Here is a 22,172-nt window from a genome sequence, read left to right as displayed (position 1 = left end):
CTGGGAAGTAAGAAATACAAATATATTGTGGCAACCTCCAAATTTAAAAATACACCAATGTTTATAGTCAATAACAAAAGTAAATTGCAAGCTATTATGTATTATTGTTAGATAATTTTCCAAGTTCTATAATTTTCCAAATCTATAGAGCAAAATTAATGAGTATTTGTGTTTTGATCTAAATTTCAATTTCTGTTTTATAGAAAATAGAAAGAGATGGGTCAATTATAGGAATAATTAAATCATTTCTGAGGCTTGTTTCTGAGATAAAATTTTCTGGAAGGTTTCTGTTCCTTTCCAGCTCTGCAGTAAGTTGGTTTCCTACTGATAAATCCATGGAGCATCAGTTCAGTTCAGTTCCATTGCTCAGTCGTGTCCGACTCTTGGTGACCCCATGAATCGCAGTACACCAGTCCTCCCTGTCCATCACCAACTCCCTGGAGTTTACTCACACTCATGTCCATCAAGTCGGTGATGCCATCCAGCCATCTCATCCTCTGTCATCAGCATCAGGGTCTTTTCCAGTGAGTCAATTCTTCACATAAGGTGGCCAAAGTATTGGAGTTTCAGCTTTAGTATCAGTCCTTCCAATGAACACCCAGGACTGATCTCCTTTAGAATGGACTGGTTGCATCTCCTTGCAGTCCAAGGGACTCTCAAGAGTCTTCTCCAACACCACAGTTCAAAAGCATCAATTCTTCAGTGCTCACCTTTCTTCATAGTCCAACTCTCACATCCATACATGACCACTGGAAAAACCATAGCCTAGACTAGACAGACCTTTGTTGCCAAAGTAATGTCTCTGCTTTTTAATATGCTATCTAGGTTGGTCATAACTTCCCTTCCAAGAAGTAAGCATCTTTTAATTTCATGGCTGCAATCACCATCTTCAGTGATTTTGGAGCCCCAAAAAATAAAGTCTGACACTGTTTCCACTGTTTCCCCATCTATTTCCCATGAAGTGATGGGACCAGATGCCATGATCTTAGTTTTCTGAATGTTAAGCTTTAATCCAACTTTTTCACTCTCCTCTTTCACTTTCATCAAGAGGCTCTTCAGTTCCTCTTCACTTTCTGCCATAAGGGTGGTGTCATCTGCATATCTGAGGTTATTGATATTTCTCCTGGCGATATTGATTACAGCTTATGCTTCTTCCAGCCTAGAGCATCAGAGTAGTTGGTTAATGAACAGACTCAATGATTTTCACACTGTTGAGAGAAAGTGTAGAGTCCCATGTAGGTACATCAGTCCCTACTGCAACAGTGGAGGGAGCCTAAGGATTTGCCAATCCTGGCTGCCCCACTACTTTCCACCAGAGCAGCACCATCTTTTTCCATTTTATCTATTACTTTTCCACCTAAAATTTCTTGGGGAATCGTGGGATGAGAGGATCAACTGCTAAAGCTATCTAATTTAATGGAGATTATTTTATAGAGTATGTCTAGTCAGTCATTTTTCTCTTTTTTAACTTCTTTTGTCATTCTAGATAAAACATAATTTTAATGCAGACTTAACAGATGACTTAAGTCAACCCACAAAATGAAAGAGGGGTTAATAGAGACCAAAAGGAATACATTTGTATTCTTAAGTGATCTAATATACTGAGGAACAGAGACAAAACTGAAAAGGACTGGCAAAGTAAATCAAGAGGCAGGGAAAGAAAAAAGAACATAAGAGCTAAAAGTCCAGAGGAGAAATTGTAGAAAATACGCTTTAACTTTAGGCTTTGGTTCAGACATTTAAAGTGGGAGATGTTATTTTTTCAACATTGATTTTGGCTCATCACAGCCAAGATTTTTCATAGATCTTCTTCAACTGGGATTATAAACTAAAAAAAAAAGAAAAGGCTGGACCAGGAAACATAACTGAGAGGAGTGCAAAATGTAATAAGCTGTGAGGCTTCCCAAAAACCAAGGTTTTTCTCTGACTGGTAGAAACTCTGATTTACTTATCACTTTATTCCTTCAACAAATACTTAAGTGTGCCTTGTTCCAGGCTATTCTCAGTCCAGTAAAATATGATGGATGACTTTACAGTCTTCATTAGAAAGGGGAAAATTCATAGAGAACAGACTTGTAGATACAGCAAGAGAAGGAGTGAGTGAGACAAATTCTCAGAGAGTATTGAGAGTATATAAACATATACATGACCATATGTAAAAGAGGTAGCTGGTGGGAAGTTGCTATATAACACAGGGAGCTCAGCCCCGTGCTCTGTGACAACCTAGAGGGGTGGGGATTGAGAGGGAGGTAAAAGAGGGAGGGGACATATGTATACTGGCTGATTCAAAATGTTGTACGGCAAAAACCAACACAACATTGTAAAAGCGATTGTCCTCCAATTTAAAAAGAAGGAAGGGGAATTACCTAGTTGGAAACTTTTCAACCCCGCTCCTATCCCACCTTCTTCTGGGTTCCTGTAGCACTTCCTAGTACATTTAGTGGTATTTATCGAATACTTTCAAAAATTTACTTATTTTTGCATGTGTTAGTCCCTGTAATGCAAATACCCTAAGCTATAACCATGCCAAGTTTGAGTCCTGACATGTTGCCTTCTACACAGCAGATGCTCAACATGTGTTTAGTGAATTAAATTTTTTAAAGCTATAAAGGTAGATATCATTTAAATTAGAGCAGACAGTAGGTGAATTTTCTTCTACTTGCTATTACATTGGGGCCTGCTTAAACAGTGCCTTTCCTCAAGGAGCTATCAGATGTTTCATTTGTTTCTACCAGTGACCTTAAATGTGAGGAAAGAGGGATATTAACCCTAAATACAGAGTGGTTGAGTAGCTGAAATCATAGTAGATATTTATTTTATAAAAGACAAATTGAGATCAGGAATGCAGTTCTCCCATAACATACTTTAGTACCTTTTAAATATGTTTACACTGTCTAATTATTAGTCAATGTGCTGGGCCAACCTCTCTCTTTCTCTTGGTAATTCTGGCTGGTTATACAGGGAGAGAAAATTTCATATTACTCTTCACACATTAGACAGTGCTTCTCAAATATCTATTCAATCAGATCCGTATGTTGGTGAAGGTCACTTGAGAGTTATTTAATGCTATGTTCAAACATGAGATGCTTATACTGCATATAGATCTTCCAGATGAAAAACCAGAACATCACCTAAGTGTCTGTTTATTAAGTACACATTTTAGAATATCTTAAATATTTTCCATGTGCTCCAATACTTTGGCCACCTGACACAAAGAGCCAACACATCATAAAAGACCCTGTTACTGGGAAAGATTGAAGGCAAAAGGAGAAGGGGATGGCACAGGATAAAATGGTTAGCTAGCATCACCAACTCAATGGATATGAATCTGAGCAAACTCCAGGAGACAGTGAAGGACAGGGAAGCCTGGTGTGCTGCAGTCCATGGGGTCACAAAGAATCAGACACGACTTAGCAACTGAACAACTACAATATGCTAGGAATAGAGAAAAGCTTAAAGTTTACAATATACTGGGGAGAAAAAAATAATAAGCAAACCCCACTAATACATAAAAATTCCTAAATACAAAATGCAATAAAAAAATTACTGTAGTACTATGATAGAATATGACTATCATAGAATATGATAGATATGACTTCCCTGGTGGCTCAGATGGTAAAGGGTCTGCCTACAATGCCTACAATGCAGGAGATCCAGGTTCAATCCCTGGGTCAGGAAGATCTCCTGGAGAAAGAAATGGCAACCCACTTCAGTATTCTTGCCTGGAAAATCCCATGGATGGTGGAACCTGGTAAGCTACAGTCCATTAGGTTGCAAAGAGTCGAACACAACTGAGCAATTTCACTTCACTATGATAGAAAATAGGTGGGGAATAAATCTATTTAGAAAGAAAAATTAAGCCTCATATCACCCTTGGAGGATGACAATTAAGCTGAGATGGAACCAGCCATATGAAATTCCAAAGAAAGAGCATTCCATGAAGGAAGGTAAGAATGAACAAATATTCTAAATTGGGCAAAATCCTGGGTGAGAAAGTAAAATAAAGTATGACCAGAGTATACTGAAAGATATGAGTTGAAACTCCAGAAACAAGCAGCCCTGCTTATTTCTTTTCCAATACATGAAGTTTGGATTTGATTCAAAAATAGAATGAAAATCCATAGAAATATTTTAAAGAGGGCAAGTGGCAAAATCTTCTTTAAAAAAATCATTCTGGATGCTATACTATAAGGAGAATCGATTGTGAAGAGAGGATAGGTAAAAGGCACAGGAAAACTCAAAAGACTATTGAAGTAGTTCCAATTACTACAGATTTATACAGCTTAAATTGAAGTGCTGATAATGGATGTGGAAAGTGGTGAGATATGAGGTATAATTTATGAGTAAAACGTGAAGGACTTATTAATATAGACTGGAAGCAGAGGGATTGGGATAAGAAAGAATAAAGGTTTCTTCTCCATTTTCTGGATTAAGCAGCTGAGTAGAAATGTTGTACAAGAGTGACATGCCATGAGGAAGACTATGGATGGAACAGGAGTCACAAGACTGATGCTAAAGGTGAGTTGTATTTAAAACATCCAAACAAAGATGTCAAATATGCAGTTAGCTGTATAAGATTGGAGGTCTAAGCTTGGACCCAGAAGTATAAATTGTCACCAGCAATTTATGTCACCAGCATATAGATAGTATTTAAATCTGTGGCAATCTATGAGCTCTACTACTGAGTAAAGGCTTTAGGGAGAACAAAGACAGGCCTATCACCAAGACCTGAAGAACTCAAAATGCTTAGAGATGAGTTCATAGGAGAGAATCAACAACAGAGGCTGAGAAGAACACAGGGAGAGGAATAAAACTAGAAACAATAGATGCTACCAAACAAGAGAATGTTTCACATAGACTCTCAACATCAAATATGCTGAGAGGATGAGCTAAAGAAGGACAGAACACATACTGGAAACATAAATGTGTCAGAAATCCTAGCAGGAGTGGTTCTGGGGAAATGAGGAGGGGCAGAAGCCAGATTTGAGTGGAGCTGAAAAATGAAGAGCATCTGACAGTGCTTAGAGAACTCTTTGGAGGTTAGCTGTGTAAGAGCCATTCATTCATTTGCTTTTATAATTCACGTTCCTAATTCAATTCGCTAAGCAAAGTATCTATTTCAGCAATGAAATTTTCTGATGATCCCTTCAAGACACATGAATTGCAAAATGTACTTGCGAGTAACAGAACGACTTAATCTGATATACAAAATTGTTGACTGTTAGCCAAATAATTATAAAGAAATGTCTGTCCAAAAACATGATGATTTTGGTATTAAAACAGTTGATCTTAAATCATTTTTCTGACAGTAATTAAAAGATAGAACTGGTTTTCTACTGAGAACATTATTAGCATATGTTAATAAAACCTTAACATGAGAAGATAAGAGGATATGAACTCTTTTATCTCAGTAATAGTAAATATATATATAATTCAGCTAGAAGTTGTTTGGGGTCACTGAGGTACACAGCAAGTACTAAGCTTAAATCTTTGTTCTCAAGATACTTAAACTTGACATAAGCAGTTTTAAATTATAAGGCAGAATCAGCATGAATGATAGAATTCATAACAGCTGTGAGAATTTGAAGAAAGATGAAGGTATATCTCTTACATTTTAATTAAACTTACAGATTGAACAACTAACTTTTATGGACCTGAGTTTTTATGTAAGTGCATGACAAAATTGTAGAATATGCATAAAATAGATGCTTTATTGAACCAGGGATATATTGTATTATAAGAAACCTCACTCTCTTACAGAAAGATATGATTTTCCTGCCAACTGTACCTTTCAGAAGCTTATTGATAAAGTATTTTCCAATATTTTCTCTTTATCCAAATGTAAATTCTGTGGGGACTGCCATCCATTATCATCTATTACAAAAGGAACAAAATTAAGTCACAAATGCTAGTAGTTGAGTTACAAGTGACATAATTACAAGAAGACATAATTCAAAATGGCCAGTGGTAGGGGTAGTCCCCCCTGAATCACATGATAAAAATGAGAGATGGAGCCTTTGCCAAGGGTACTTCTAGAAAAGTTAAAAATAAATATTATGCATAAACAGGAAAGCTCCATTGTAGCAATACAGGGCCAAAGCCACATTAAAGACAAACACCTTTCTAAAAACTTTCATGACTCACAGAGATAAAAATCAGAGTATGAAAATTATCATTTAACCAGAGTAAGCTACTGCTTTAAGATGCTCTATTTAGGTCCATTCTTTTGAGAATGTCAATTTCTAATTCTCCTTTTTAAAAAGTATTTTAGACATATCTATTACCTACTGTTCTAATTAGCTTTTCGTATGCCTCCCTATAGACTGTTTCTGATCTACAAATTAGCATGATACATAAAAGATTTACCTACATATTTTTAAATAATCAACATAAATATGAAGTTCTATCAGGGAACTAAAATTATATATAAATTCCTCTGACTTATTGTTCTTATATAAGAAGTGGGTTATCTACTAATTAGTATCTTTCAAGATCTTCCTACTTATAGGGAGAATTCCCTAATCTATGTTATCAGGTAGAATACAACAAAAATGATATTTTCATCTTTATCTAGGAAGCCCTGCAGTAGCTAATCTGAGGAAATGAAAATCTGTCATACTTCTACAATACCAAGTTTATAATCTTTAAAAGAAAGTGCTTTTGTGCGAATGCATATAGTGTCTTCTCAACCTGAAAAATATCTTTCTATGACTGTCTTTGCACTAAATAAACAGAGCTACTTTCTAATTTCAACACTGACCATCTTTAGGCTTTAATCCTAGAGATGACACTCAATTTCTCAAATCAAACACCTTTGAGTAACTAACTGTAGTTTCATAATTAAGTGTCCAAAATATGCCAAAATAATATTTGTAAAGGAGTGTTTTGTCAAAATGCATAATCTTTGCTTTTATAATACTCCATAAAATTCTATTTTAATTAAAATGCTCTGTGAGCTCCAACACAGTTTCCTTCACTTTTAAGATCTGTGAGTTCTAAGCAGTTGAGCAAGGCTTTCCTATTCTGAGGTATCTGGAATTTCAGAGATCTGCTTGGAACAGTCAAACCAAAGGATATATTTACCCAGCAGGGCTAGGATGCCTGTGGGTGACAGTGTACTATCCACCCCAGTTAGGGTTATAAAGAGACAACAGGAGCTGGAGATGGTCTTCTGGGGCAGGAGATGGTGAAACCTGATTGTCAAAAATTCTGAGAAAATAATTGATTTTTTGAGTCAGGAATTGATTTTTTTTCAGGGTCAGGACAGAGGATGGGCTCTACAAAAATGCCAAGTAGAAAAGGCAGAAATCTTTGGTCAGAAGATGGTAAAAGAAACAGATGGACTATGAAGCAAATGCAATTTAAGAACCTCTTTTCAATGCTTCTATTCTTTTTCTCTTTCTTTTTGCACAAACTCCCTCCACAGTTTGGACAAGACCACAGCATTGTATTCACATGGTCCTCTATTTTTGTACCATTTTCGAAGTTAGACATTTTGAGAGTAGTCACTTAAGACCCTGTTTCCCCACTCTGACTCCCCATCTACTTTGCCTCCCATCTGGTGCTACTGGAGTAGCTGTGGCCACTTTGGAGATCTAGCTAAAGAGATATTGAGCAGCTGTGTTAACCTATTGAGACATAAACGTGTTAACATAAACAGGCAGGAAGGCCAGGAGTCTCCAAACAGAGGAAATAGCTTACAAGTGTCAGATATTTTTCTCTCTCTTAAGCGGCAGGAGGAAACAACTTAGCGATATTTTTTCCTTCTCTATACAAATTTACTCTTGCCTGGAAAATCCCATGGACGGAGAAGCCTCGTGGGTTGCAGTCCATGGGGTCGCTAAGAGTCGGGCACGACTGAGCGATTTCACTTTCACTTTTCACTTTCACGCATTGGAGAAGGAAATGGCAACCCACTCCAGTATTGTTGCGTGGAGAATCCCAGGGACAGAGGAGCCTAGTGGGCTGCTGTCTATGGGGTCGCACAGAGTCAGACATGACTGAAGCGACTTAGCAGCAGCAGCAGCAGCATACAAATTGAAAAGGAGTATCTTTTAAAATACTGTGTTGCCATAATGGCACCTGGTTTCACCTGAAGTTAACTATTCTCAAACCTAGAGATAACCAATGCATTTCTCTTATGGAAAAGTTTATCTTAAGCTATGCTAATGTACTATGCATTTACCCCAAACTCTGTCTTCAAGTCGGTTCCACCTCTTGGCTCAGAACCTACTTGACAAACCAGTATGTTATATTCAGATATTGTTCCCCTAATCTATCTAAATGAAACTATTTGTATGGTGATCTGCCCTTCTTCAAGATTCAAGTTAATCTTTTTATGGCCCAGGATGAACCATTTGGTGCCAAGATTATCCCAAAATGCATCTTATGGGTGAGGGGCCTGGTGCCATTCTGAGTTTTAAGACATTCCTTTCTTTCATAAACAGACTGCTAGTGACTATATAACATCCAGCTGAAGACTAGCAGAGGAATACTCTTCTGCCCCCTTCTGAAGCCTATATCAGAAGCTTTCTCTAGATCCTTTATACTTTAATAAAACTTTATTACACAAAAGCTCTGAGCGATCAAGCCTCGTCTCTGGCCCTGGATTGAATTCTTCTCCTCCGGGGGCCAAGAATCCCGGCGTCTTTGTGTGATTCAAAAACAACCTTTCATCTTGGGGGCTCATCTGAATCCTTCAGGACAAGGTAAGGATGCTTGGAGCTCTAGTTCTTTGTTCTCTTAGTGAACATGTTTTCTGCTTTGCTTTACTAACTCTACGGTGTGCTTGTGTGAATGAATGACATGCCCTGCGCAAAGCAAGTGAGGAGCCCTGCTCTGCGGTTCCATGGTGATCTCATATGGCTTATGGCAGAAATCTGTCGGCGGTTTATACTGACCTGTAAATGCCAAGAGGCACCCAATGTCTCCTTTGGGAACCGACCAGAAATGGGCAAAGCGTGTGGACTGAACTCTCCTTTCTCGGTCAAACTTTTCGGTCTCTTTGACCATTTCATAACTCCTTGGGAATTAGAAGACTAACCTAATCTATCAGATCATAAACTTTCAAGGGAGTTGTGATCTATACTGTTACTGTGTACTGTGGCTTAGGTCCCAAACTTGGATTGGTAGTCAAGAAAGCACCTAGCCTCACTAGGAATCGAAAGTTCGGAAGCTAGATGGAGCTCTAGCTCAAAGAACATCTCTGAGGTTAAAGGTTACTCAGATTGGGACCTCAATGGGTTTTTTTCCTTTGGTAATGCTGGCTCTTAGTGGACCAGAGGAGGCTCTTATACTGCTATGGTGATGCTTGGAAAGAACATCTCAGTTTTATATTCGTATAGGTCTTATTGTGGTCAGGAATATACTCAGGGTCATGCACAGGCACTCAGGTGACGAATGTTTCACCCAGCGGTCTTAGCTTGGGAGTCATTCCGGAAGGTTACTCTGATTGCACCCCAGGTGGCTTCAGAGGCAAGCAAGGTTAATGGTGAAGAGCTGGACTTCAGATAGGGATGCTATCAGGTCTACCCCTGGTACATCACACCCCATCTCGGTGGTAGAACCGGGAGGGACGAGTACGGCGCCTGCGTTGGTAAGCGACAGACTAAGTCCGACCAGGAAGGAAAAGCTTTTGATGTAACGTCTGTCTACACCCCCATCTAGAGCAGGGAGGGACGCCTCTGGTAGAAAGATGGCATTGGTCGCTTTTTTTCTCTCTTACTGATGGGAGCTAACAATTCCAGCCTCACTCCTTTGAACTGTATCCTGAAAAACTGGGAAAGATTTGATCCCCAGGGCTTAAAGAAGACACACCTGGTCTTCCTATGTGATACTGTGTGGCCACAGTATCCACTGGAGGATGGCAAACGGTGGCCAGTTGGAGGGTCTCTTAAGTATAATACTGTTTTACAATTAGACCGGTTCTGTAAGGAACAAGGGGAAAATGATCTTAAAAGATAGATTTCTCACTAAGTCGGCTCCAGATATCGGCTGTAAGCTATTAAAACGGGCGTATGGACCAAATCAGTCTTTAGATACTCTGTTACAACTGACTCAGACAGTCTATTATGGTAGGGAATATGAGGAAAAGAAAGAAAGGCAGAAAAAGACAAAGGAAAAGGCGGAAGCCTTCACAATGGCTATGAAAAACTTTCTTAAACAGCCTGAGAAAGATGCCTAGAGGGACCTAGGTGAAAAGGGATGGGCTTGCTATTACTGTGGAAAGGAGGGGCACCTCAAGCGGGATTGCCCTCAGGCATCTAAGCCGCCCCCGGCTCCATGTCCGGTCTGCAAAGGACCACACTGGAAGAGAGACTGCCCCCAGAGGCATAAGTCTCCGGTGTCAGACTCTCAAGACAATCAGGACTGAAGGTGCCCGGGGATCCCCACACAAGCTCCCGTTCTAATTACACCTAGGAACCCCGGGTATTAATAATTGTGGGGGGCCAATCCGTCGATTTCCTTTTAGATACTGGGGCAACTTATTCTGTGCTTACTGAAGCCCCTGGCCCACTTTCTTCCTGATCCGCTTCTGTAATGGGACTGTCTGGATAAGCCAAAAGGTATTATTTCAGTTATTCTTTATCTTGCAACTGGGATTCTGTGCTATTTTCACACGAGTTTCTGATCGTGCAAGAATCTCCCTCACCCCTTTTGGGGAGGGATATACTGAGCAAGGTCCATGCCTCTGTTTTCATGAATATGGTGCCCTCCCTTTCTCTCCCTTTAGTTAAACCAAATGTAAATCCTAGAGTACGGGGCTGATGGAAAATCTGTGGGTCGAGTACAAAATGCTATTCCTATAGTTGTCAAGCTCAAAGACCCACACTTATTTCCACATAAGAAGCAGTATCCACTGAAAGCTGAGGTTAAGGAAGGGTTAAAACCCATCATCAAAAATTTAAAGGAGCAGGGACTATTAATTCCCTGTAACAGTCCTTGCAACACTCCTATTTGGGTATAAAGAAATCAAATGGTAAATGGAGACTAGTTTAAGATTTACGTATAATAAATGAGGCTGCAGTTCCTTTACACCCCATGGTGCCTAATCCTTATACTCTATTGTCTGAATTCCTGAAGGAGCCAAATATTTCTCAGTAATTGATTTGAAAGATGCCTTCTACTCAGTGCCTTTGGCGGAGGAAAGTCAATTTCTTTGAAGACCCTACACAGCCAGTTTCTCAGTTAACCTAGACAGTTTTGCCCCAGGGATTTCGTGACAGTCCTCACTTATTTGGACAAAGTTTGTCATGGGATCTATAAAACTTTAATAGCTCTGAAGCGGTGGTGTTACAATATGTAGATGATATTTTGCTCTGTGCTGAAACAGAGGAAGCTTGTTCGCAAGCCTCAGAAGATTTCTTAAACTTTCTGGCAGACTGTGCTTTCAAGGCATCAAGAGAAAAGACTCAGCTTTGTCAACAATTGGTTAGATATCTGGGCCTAATCATATCAGAAGGGACTAGGGCCATAGGCCCTGAGAGAATTAAACCTATACTAAATCATCCCCTACCTATGACTTTAAGACAATTGAGAGGATTTTTGGGAATCACAGGTTACTGTCGATTCCAGGTTATGGGGAACTTGCCCGGCCTTTATATAAACTTATAGCTGAAACTCAACAGGCCCAAACGGACAAACTGGTTTGTTCTCCAGAAACTCAAAAGGCTTTTAAGTTTCTTCAGACTGCTCTCCTGCAAGCTCCAGCTCTGAATTTGCCCACAGGGTCAGAATTTAATTTATTTGTCACTGAAAGAAAAGGTATGGCCTTGAGAGTTTTGACACAACCCCAAGGGCCTCGCCAGCAACCTTTTGCTTATCTAAGCAGAGAATTAGATGTAATTTCACTTGGGTGGCCCCACTGCCTAAGAGTAATTGGGGCAGCGGATTTATTAGCACCTGAAGCTTTAAAGATAATTAATGGGCGAAACCGTACTGTACTGACTTCTCATGATGTGAGTGGAATCTTAAATTATAAGGTTAATATTTGGATGACAGACAGTAGGCTTCTTAAATATCAGTCACTGTTGTTAGAAGGACCCGTAACTAAGCTTAAAGTTTGTGGAAATTTAAATTCTGCCACTTTACTTCCTGAAAAGGAAAATGAAACACCTGATTACTATTGTTCCCAATTCCTATCTTTAAACTATGCAGCTTGGGAAGATCTAATGGATACACCATTAGACAATCCTGACATGGAAATATTTACAGATGGCAGTTCTTTTGTTCGGGATGGAAAGCGTAAAGCAGGTTACGCCGTGGTGACTGCTGAACAGGTTTTGGAAGCAAAATCTCTCCCCCAGGGAACCAGTGTTCAGTTAGTGGAGCTTGTGGCCCTGACCCGAGCTCTAGAGTTAAGCAAAAGGCAGCGGATAAATATCTACACAGATTCTAAGTATGCTTATTTGACTTTACATGCTCATGCTGCAATATAGAAAGAAAGACAGTTTAAAACAGCAACAGGAGAACGTATTAAGCATTTCAGAGAGATCGAGAGACTTTTAACTGCTATATATTGTCCTAAAGAAGTAGCTGTTATGCATTGCAAGGGCACAGCAGGGATGGGAGTAAAGTAGCTGAAGGTAATCAGTTGGCTGACTGTCAAGCCAGAAAAGCGGCACTTTACAAAACCCCTTCACTGCAGAAGCCTTTGATCTGGACAGGTCCTGTGGAACAGGAAAAACCACAATATACTGAGAAAGAATTAGAAAGATATGAGAAATGAGGAGCAAAGATTACTGATAAAGGATGGTTACAGTCCGAGGATGGACGATTAATAATTCCTGAAAATGCTCAGTGGAAAATTCTTAAGGGTTTACATCAGAGTTTTCATTTGAGTGCAGAGAGTACTTACCAAATGGCTTCTCATTTGTTTGAAGGTAAAAATGTAATGAAAACTTTAAAAAATATTATCAAAAGGTGTGAGGTTTGTCAGAAAAATAACCCAAAGACTGAAAAGCTAGCAAAATCTGGATTACAACAAAGTGGGAAGTATCCTGGAGAGGACTGGGAAATTGATTTTACTCATGCCAAAAGCTAATGGATATTCTTGCTTACAAGTTTGGGTAGATACTTTTACTGGATGGATTGAGGCTTTTCCCTGTCGTAGTGAACAGGCTAAGGAGGTTATAAAGATTTTAATCCATGAAATTATCCCCAGGTTTGGGCTGCCACAGAGCCTTCAGAGTGACAACAGCTCCGCCTTTAAAGCTGCTGTAACTCAGGGGGTATCTAAAGCTCTAGGAATAGAATATCACTTACACTGTTCCTGGAGACCCCAATCCTCAGAAAAGGTTGAAAAAGCTAATGACATTATCAAAAGACATCTGCACAAATTAACTCAAGAGACACAAAACAATTGGATTAAAGTCCTACCCATAGCTTACTGAGGGCTCAAACTGCCCCCCAAAAGGAGGGACTGTCCCCCTTAGAATGTATATATGGAAGGCCTTTATATGCACAGACATTGTTATAGACCCTGAAGCCTTGGAATTAACTAGTTATGTAACTCAGCTCTCAGCTTTTCAACAAGCATTAACAGAACTCTGGGAGATGACTCCTGACCCAGCCTCTGAGTCAAGCAAGCCTCTATTTGAGCCAGGAACTGAGGTCCTCATAAAAACATTGGGATCTGGGGGCCCATCCCTCGAGCCCCTCTGGGAAGGCCCTTACCAGGTTATTCTTTCTTCTCCCACAGCTGTCAAAGTGCCAGGAATTTATTCGTGGGTACATCACACTCGAGTTAAGAGGTGGCACCCTGACCAAAACTAAGTGGCTTCATTTTATGTCTTTTCTTTCTATGCTCTGACTTTGTACTTTTCAGATGGGCCTGTAATCTATGTGAGCCTACTTCTGCTGACTCCAAAAATCCTGAGTCTGTCATTTGATCCTCAAGACAATGCCTTCCTGTCCTGGGCTCACTCCTATGCTGCATTCCACAATGGGTCTAACTGCTGGGTCTGTGGAGCACTCCCCTCTTCATCAGTGGAAGGCTTCCCATGGAGGACATCTCCACTTCAAGGAAAAGACTTTCTCCAAGTCTGGGAATACCTTCGACAACAATCACAAGCGACGCCTCTTCTTCATCTGATGACATCTAACAACCCTAAAACGGACTGGTGCAACACGTTGCACTTTAACTATGGACATAATGTGACTTTTAATTTTGATTTTAACTTGTTTTAATGACTATGTTGCCTTACGTCTGAAACTGTGTAACTGGACTTGTTTCTAGCCACATGAAAGCTTTTAAGTTACAAATGGTTGCTCAAACTCCTACTACTGCTGCAGCTTCCTCCAACTACTATTTGGGGCCCCTGGATCAGATATCCTCAATACGAGGATGAGGAGAATATGTTGCCTCACCAATTTAGGGACAACGCCCCTTGTCAGCTCGGAAGCAGTTATGGAACGAGAATGACACCCCTTTTCCCTAGGCAACATCAGATCAGATCAGTCGCTCAGTAGTGTCCGACTCTTTGTGACCCCATGAATCGCAGCACGCCAGGCCTCCCTGGCCATCACCAACTCCTGGAGCTCACCGACACTCACGTCCATCGAGTCAGTGATGCCATCCAGCCATCTCATCCTCTGTCGTCCCCTTCTCCTCCTGCCCCCAATCCCTCCCAGCATCAGAGTCTTTTCCAATGAGTCAACTCTTCGCATGAGGTGGCCAAAATACTGAAGCTTTAGCATCATTCCTTCCAAAGAAATCCCAGGGCTGATCTCCTTCAGAATGGACTGGTTGGATCTCCTTGCAGTCCAAGGGACTCTCAAGAGTCTTCTCCAACACCACAGTTCAAAAGCATCAATTCTTCAGCGCTCAGCTTTCTTCACAGTCCAACTCTCACATCCATACATGACCACTGGAAAAACCACAGCCTTGACTAGACGAACCTTTGTTGGCAAAGTAATGTCTCTGCTTTTGAATATGCTATCTAGGTTGGTCATAACTTTCCTTCCAAGGAGTAAGCGTCTTTTAATTTCATGGCTGCAGTCACCATCTGTAGTGATTTTGGAGCCCAGAAAAATAAAGTCTGACACTGTTTCCACTGTTTCCCCATCTATTTCCCATGAAGTGGTGGGACCAGATGCCATGATCTTCGTTTTCTGAATGTTGAGTTTTAAGACAACTTTTTCACTCTCCTCTTTCACTTTCATCAAGAGGCTTTTGAGTTCCTCTTCACTTTCTGCCCTAAGGGTGGTGTCATCTGCATATCTGAGGTGATTGATATTTCTCCTGGCAATCTTGATTCCAGTTTGTGTTTCTTCTAGTCCAGCGTTTCTCATGATGTACTCTGCATATAAGTTAAATAAGCAGGGTGACAATATACAGCCTTGACGAACTCCTTTTCCTATTTGGAACCAGTCTGTTGTTCCATGTCCAGTTCTAACTGTTGCTTCCTGACCTGCATACAAATTTCTCAAGAGGCAGATCAGGTGGTCTGGTATTCCCATCTCTTTCAGAATTCTCCACAGTTTATTGTGATCCACACAGTCAAAGGCTTTGGCATAGTCAATAAAGCAGAAATAGATGTTTTTCTGGAACTCTCTTGCTTTTTCCATGATCAACATAATTCTCCTAAAAGAAAAGGGGGGAATGAGAGGGTAACAGGCAGGAAGGCCACGGGTCTCCAAACAGAGGAAATAGCCTGCAAGTGTCAGATATTTTTATCTCTCTTAAGCAGCAGGAAGAAACAAACTAGTGATATTTTTTCCTTCTCTATACAAATTTAAAAGGAGGTATCTCTTAAAATACTGTGTTGTCATAATGACACCTGGTTTCACCTGAAGTTAACTATTCTCAAACCTAGAGATAACCAATGCATTTCTCTTATGGAAATGTTTATCTTAAGCTACGATAAAGGACAGAAGTGGTATGGACCTAACAGAAGCAGAAGATATTAAGAAGAGATGGCAAGAATACACAGAAGAACTGTACAAAAAAGAGCTTCACGACCCAGATAATCACGTTGGTGTGATCACTCACCTAGAACCAGACATCCTGGAATATGAAGTCAAGTGGGCCTTAGAAAGCATCACTACGAACAAAGCTAGTGGAGGTGATTGAATTCCAGTTGAGCTATTTCAAATCCTGAAAGATGATGCTGTGAAAGTGCTGCTCTCAATATGCCAGCAAATGTGGAAAACTCAGCAGTGGCCACAGGACTGGAAACGGTCAGTTTTCATTCCAATCCCAAAGAAAGGCAATGCCAAAGAATGCTCAAACTACTGCACAATTCCACTCATCTCACACGCTAGTAAAGTAATGCTCAAAATTCTCCATGCCAGGCTTTAGCAATATGTGAACCGTGAATTTCCTGATGTTCAAGCTGGTTTTAGAAAAGGCAGAGGAACCAGAGATCAAATTGCCAACATCTGCTGGATCATGGAAAAAGCAAGAGAGTTACAGAAAAACATCTATTTCTGCTTTATTGACTATGCCAAAGCCTTTGACTGTGTGGATCACAATAAACTGTGGAGAATTCTGAAAGAGATGGGAATACCTTACCACCTGATCTGCGTCTTGAGAAATTTGTATGCAGGTCAGGAAGCAACAGTTAGAACTGGACATGGAACAACAGACTGGTAGGAAATAGGAAAAGGAGTACGTCAAGGCTGTATATTGTCACCCTGCTTATTTAACTTATATGCAGAGTACATCATGAGAAACGCTGGGCTGGAAGAAACACAAGCTGGAATCAAGATTGCCAGGAGAAATATCAATCACCTCAGATATGCAGATGACACCACCCTTAGGGCAGAAAGTGAAGAGGAACTCAAAAGCCTCTTGATGAAAGTGAAAGAGGAGAGTGAAAAAGTTGTCTTAAAACTCAACATTCAGAAAACGAAGATCATGGCATCTGGTCCCATCACTTCATGGGAAATAGATGGGGAAACAGTGGAAACAGAGTCAGACTTTATTTTTTTTGGGGGGGGGGGGGTGGGTGGGCTCCAAAATCACTGCAGATGGTGACTGCAGCCATGAAATTAAAAGATGCTCACTCCTTGGAAGGAAGTTATGACCAACCTAGATAGCATATTCAAAAGCAGAGACATTACTTTGCCAACAAAGGTTCATCTAGTCAAGGCTATGGTTTTTCCTGTGGTCATGTATGGATGTGAGAGTTGGACTGTGAAGAAGGCTGAGCACCGAAGAATTGACGCTTTTGTTGGAGAAGACTCTTGAGAGTCCCTTGGACTGCAAGGAGATCCAACCAGTCCATTCTGAAGGAGATCAGCCCTGGGATTTCTTTGGAAGGAATGATGCTAAAGCTGAAACTCCAGTATTTTGGCCACCTCATGCGAAGAGTTGACTCATTGGAAAAGACTCTGATGCTGGGAGGGATTGGGGGCAGGAGGAGAAGGGGACGACAGAGGATGAGATGTCTGGATGGCATCACTGACTCGATGGATGTGAGTGTCGGTGAGCTCCAGGAGTTGGTGATGGCCAGGGAGGCCTGGCGTGCTGTGATTCATGGGGTCGCAGAGTCGGACACGACTGAGCAACTGAACTGAACTGAACTGATGCTAATGTACTATGCATTTACCCCAAAGTCTGTCTTCACGTCAGTTCCGCCTCTTGGCTCAGAACCTACTTGACAAACCAGTATGTTATATTCAGATATTGTTCCCCTAGTCTATCTAAATGAAACTATTTGTATGGTGATCTGCCCTTCTTCAAGATTCAAGTTAATCTTTTTATGGCCCAGGATGAACCATTTGGTGCCAAGATTATCCCAAAATGCATCTTTATGGGTGAGGGGCCTGGTGCCATTCTGAGTTTTAAGACATTCTTTTCTTTCATAAACAGACTGCTATTGACTATATAACATCCAGCTGAAAACTAGCAGGGGGATACTCTTTCTGCCCCCTTCTGAAGCCTATATCAGAAGCTTTCTCTATCTCCTTTATACTTTAATAAAACTTTATTACACAAAAGCTCTGAGCGATCAAGCCTCGTCTCTAGCCCCGGATTGAATTCTTCTCCTCCGGGGGCCAAGAATCCCGGTGTCTTTGCGTGATTCAACAACAACCTTTCATCATGTCTGAAGGAAACTTGAAGCAGAATTTCCCAAATTTGACTGCTACTAAAAATGTACGTGACATATCAATATATAATCAATAACAAGTTATAAAGCTGACAGAAACTTTTCTACATTAACAATAAAAAGCCAAAACACAAAACTCTGTGCTTCAAACCATGGCAGAATAACAGGTTCCAGATATAACTTGCCATTAAAAAAAAAAAAAAATGATAGAACTTCCCTGGTTGTCTAGTGGACTGAGACTCCGCCTGCCAATGCAAGGGACACAGGTTTGATCCCTCATCCAGGAAGACTTCACATGCTGTGGGACAACTAAGCCTGGGTGCCACAACTACTTAAGCCCAGGAGCCCAAGAGCCTATGATCCACAGCGATAGAAGCCACTGCAGTGAGAAGCCCATAACTAAAAAAGCCCATGTGCAGCAACCACAGTCAGTGCAGATACAAATAAATAAATTTTTGAAAAACCAACCATGTAACTGCAATATATATATGGCGGAACTATTTTCAGGCATTAGACTACCAACAGGTCTATAATTCTGGAGATTGGGAAAGCACATGACATGAATCCCACTGTTACCCTGGCTTTCGACCAAGGAGCAGCTTCCCATTATGAAGCTGGGAGCTGAGACCCAACAAAAAAGCAATGATCTTGCTGAGCTGAGGAAGTAGAGAGTGGAGAGCAGGGTGCTCAGGTGGCTAGAATTTGCTGGTCAGGACACCAGAAAGGTGGGAGCTAAACAAAGAAGCTGAGTGAATTTAACTCAGATGACCATTATATCTACTACTACGGGCAAGAATCCCTTAGAAGAAATGGAGTAGCCATCACAGTCAACAAAAGAGTCCAAAATGCAGTACTTGGATACAATTTCAAAAATGACAGAATGATCTCTGTTTGTTTCCAAGGCAACACAGTCAATATCATGGTAATCCAAGTCTATGCCCCGACCACTAACACTGAAGAAGCTAAAGTGGAATGGTTCTATGAAGACCTACAAGACCATTTAGAACTATGCTATGCTATGCTATGCTATGCTAAGTCACTTCAGTCGTTTCCGACTCTGTGTGACTCCATCCCTGGGATTCTCCAGGCAAAAACACTGGAGTGGGTTGCCATTTCCTTCTCCAATGCATGAAAGTGAAAAGTGAAAGTGAAATCGCTCAGTTGTGTCTGACTCTTAGCGGCCCCATGGACTGCAGCCTACCAGACTCCTCCATCCATGGGATTTTCCAAGCAAGAGTACTAGAGTGGGGTGCCATTGCCTTCTCTGCCATTTAGAACAAGCACTCAAAAAAGATGTCCTTTTCATTATAGGGGACTGGAATGCAAAAGTAGGAAGTCAAGAAATACCTGGAGTAACAGGCAAATTTGGCCTTGGAGTAAAAAACGAAGCAGGTCAAAGGCTAAGAGTTTTGCTGAGAATACACACTGGTCATAACAAACACCATCTTCCAACAACACAAGAGAAGACTCTACACGTGGACATCACCAGATGGTCAACACCAAAATCAGACTGATTATATTCTTTGCAGCCAAAATGGAGAAGCTCTGTACACTCAGCAAAAATAAGACTGGGAGCTGACTGTGGCTCAGATCATGAACTCCTTATTGCCAAATTCAGAATTAAATTGAAGATAGTGGGGAAAACCACTACACCACTCAGGTATGACCTAAATCAAATCCCTTATGATTATACAGTAAAAGTGAGAAATAAATTTAAGGGACTAGATCTGATAGACAGAGTTCCTGATGACCTATGGATGGAGGTACATGACATTGTACAGGAGACAGACAGCAAGACCATCCCCAGAAAAAGAAATGCAAAAGAGCAAAATGGCTGTCTGAGAAGGCCTTACAAATAGCTGAGAAAAGAAGAGAAGACAAAAGCAAAGGAGAAAAGGAAAGATATACCCGTTTGAATGCAGAGTTCCAAAGAATAGCAAGGAGAGATAAGAAAGCTTTCCTCAGTGATCAGTGCAAAGAAATAGAGGAAAACAATAGAATGGGAAAGACTAGAGATCGCTTCAGGAAAACAGAGATACCAAAGGGAAATTTTCATGCAAAGAGGGGCTCAATAATGGACAGAAATCATATGGACCTAATAGAAGCAGAAGATATTAAGAAGAGGTGGCAAGAATACACAAAAGAACTGTACAAAAAAGAGCTTCAAGACCCAGATAATCACGATGGTGTATTCACTCACCTAGAGCCAGACATCCTGGAATGTGAAGTCAAGTGGGCCTTAGAAAGCATCACTATGAACAAAGCTAGTGGAGGTGATGGAATTCCAGTGGAGCTATTTCAAATCCTGAAAGATGATGCTGTGAAAGTGCTGCACTCGATATGCCAGCAAATTTGAAAAACTCTGTAGTGGCCACAGGACTGGAAAAGGTCAGTTTTCTTTCCAAGCCCAAAGAAAGGCAATGCCAAAGAATGCTCAAACCACCGCACAATTGCACTCATCTCACACACTAATAAAGTAAAGCTCAAAATTCTCCAAGCCACACTGCAACAATATGTGAACCATGAACTTCCAGATGTTCAAGCTGGATTTAGAAAAGGCAGAGAAACCAGAGATCAAATTGCCAACATCCATTGATCATTGAAAAAGCAGGAGAGTTCCAGAAAAACATCTATTTCTGCTTTATTGACTATGCCAAAGCCTTTGACTGTGTGGAAAACAATAAACTGTGGAAAATTCTGAAAGAGGGGGAATACCAGACCACCTGACCTGCCTCTTGAGAAATCTGTATGCAGGTCAGGAAGCAACAGTTAGAACTAGACATGGAACACCAGACTGGTTCCAAATAGGAAAAGGAGTACATCAAGGCTGTGTATTGTCATCCTGCTTATTTAACTTATATGCAGAGTACATCATGAGAAATGCTGGGCTAGATGAAACACAAGCTGGAATCAAGATTGCTGGGAGAAATATTAATAACCTCAGATATGCAGATGACACCACCCTTATGGTAAAAAGTAAAGAAGAACTAAAGAGCCTCTTGATAAAGGTGAAACAGGAGAGTGAAAAAGTTGTCTTAAAACTCAACATTCAGAAAACAAAGATCATGGCATCCGGTCCCATCACTTCATGGCAAATAGATGGGGAAACAGTGGAAACAATGGCTGACTTCATTTTGGGGGGCTCCAAAATCACTACAGATATTGATTGCAGCCACGAAATTAAAAGACGGTTACTCCTTGGAAGGAAAGTTATGACCAACCTAGACAGCATATTAAAAGCAGAGACTACTTTGTCAACAAAGGTCCATCTAGTCAAGGCTATGGTTTTTCCAGTGGTCATGTATGGATATGAGAGTTCGACTAAAAAGAAAAGTGAGCACCGAAGAATTGATGCTTTTGAACTGTCATGTTGGAGAAGACTCTTGAGAGTCCCTTGGACTGCAAGGAGAGCCAACCAGTCCACCCTAAAGGAGATCAGTCCTGAGTGTTCATTGCAAGCACTGATGCTGAAGCTGAAACCCCAATACTTTGAGCACATGATGCAAAGAGCTGACTCATTTGAAAAGAGCCTCATGCTGGGAAAGAGTGAGGGCAGGAGGGGATGACAGAGGATGAGATGGTTAGATGGCTTCACTGACTCAATGCATACGAGTTTGGGTAAACTCTGGGAGTTGGTGATGGACAGGGAGGCCTGACCTGTTGTAGTCCATGTGGTCAAGAAGAGTTGGACACGACTGAGTGACTGAACTGAAGTGAACTGAAACAAAGAAGTAGGTATGGGGTATCCTCACGGGTCCTTGGAAAAGGCTGGGTTGCACATGTATGGGTCAAAATCCTGTGAGACCTAACAGACTTGTTAGGAATGCTTCTGAAGTCCAGAATTGAAAATGACGCCAACAGTGTACAGTGCTAGGAGACTGAGTTCTGGGCCAAACAGAGTGGAAAGACTTTGCTAAGCATAACTGTCATTCACTTGAGACCCAAAAAAGCTACACAGATGATTCATGCCATATGACAAAGGAAAAAATGCTCAAAAAGAGTGAAAGGATATCAGGCCCCAATCCATATGTGCATTAAGCAGAAAAGCTTCAAAATGAATCAGCAGAGTGTCTCGGTAGGTTGGTCAAACAGAGAGGTAGCATTATCTGGAAAGCCTGG

General features: G+C 40.8%; 1 long non-coding RNA gene across 1 annotated transcript; it reads left to right on the top strand.

Annotated features, from left to right (window-relative positions):
• Positions 1-7,673: 7,673 nt before the first annotated feature.
• On the top strand, positions 7,674-14,278 carry LOC147367685 (uncharacterized). The gene is made up of 3 exons (XR_015169268.1): positions 7,674-7,817; positions 8,448-8,708; positions 13,826-14,278. It is a non-coding gene; the product is annotated as an uncharacterized LOC147367685 (long non-coding RNA).
• The last annotated feature ends 7,894 nt before the right edge of the window (positions 14,279-22,172 follow it).

Source organism: Bos grunniens, chromosome 8 (genome assembly GCF_055505025.1).
Source record: "Bos grunniens cultivar Pamir isolate PY7600 chromosome 8, Bosgru_T2T1.0, whole genome shotgun sequence".
Lineage (NCBI taxonomy): Eukaryota > Metazoa > Chordata > Mammalia > Artiodactyla > Bovidae > Bos > Bos grunniens.
This window is presented reverse-complemented; position numbering and strand designations above follow the sequence as displayed.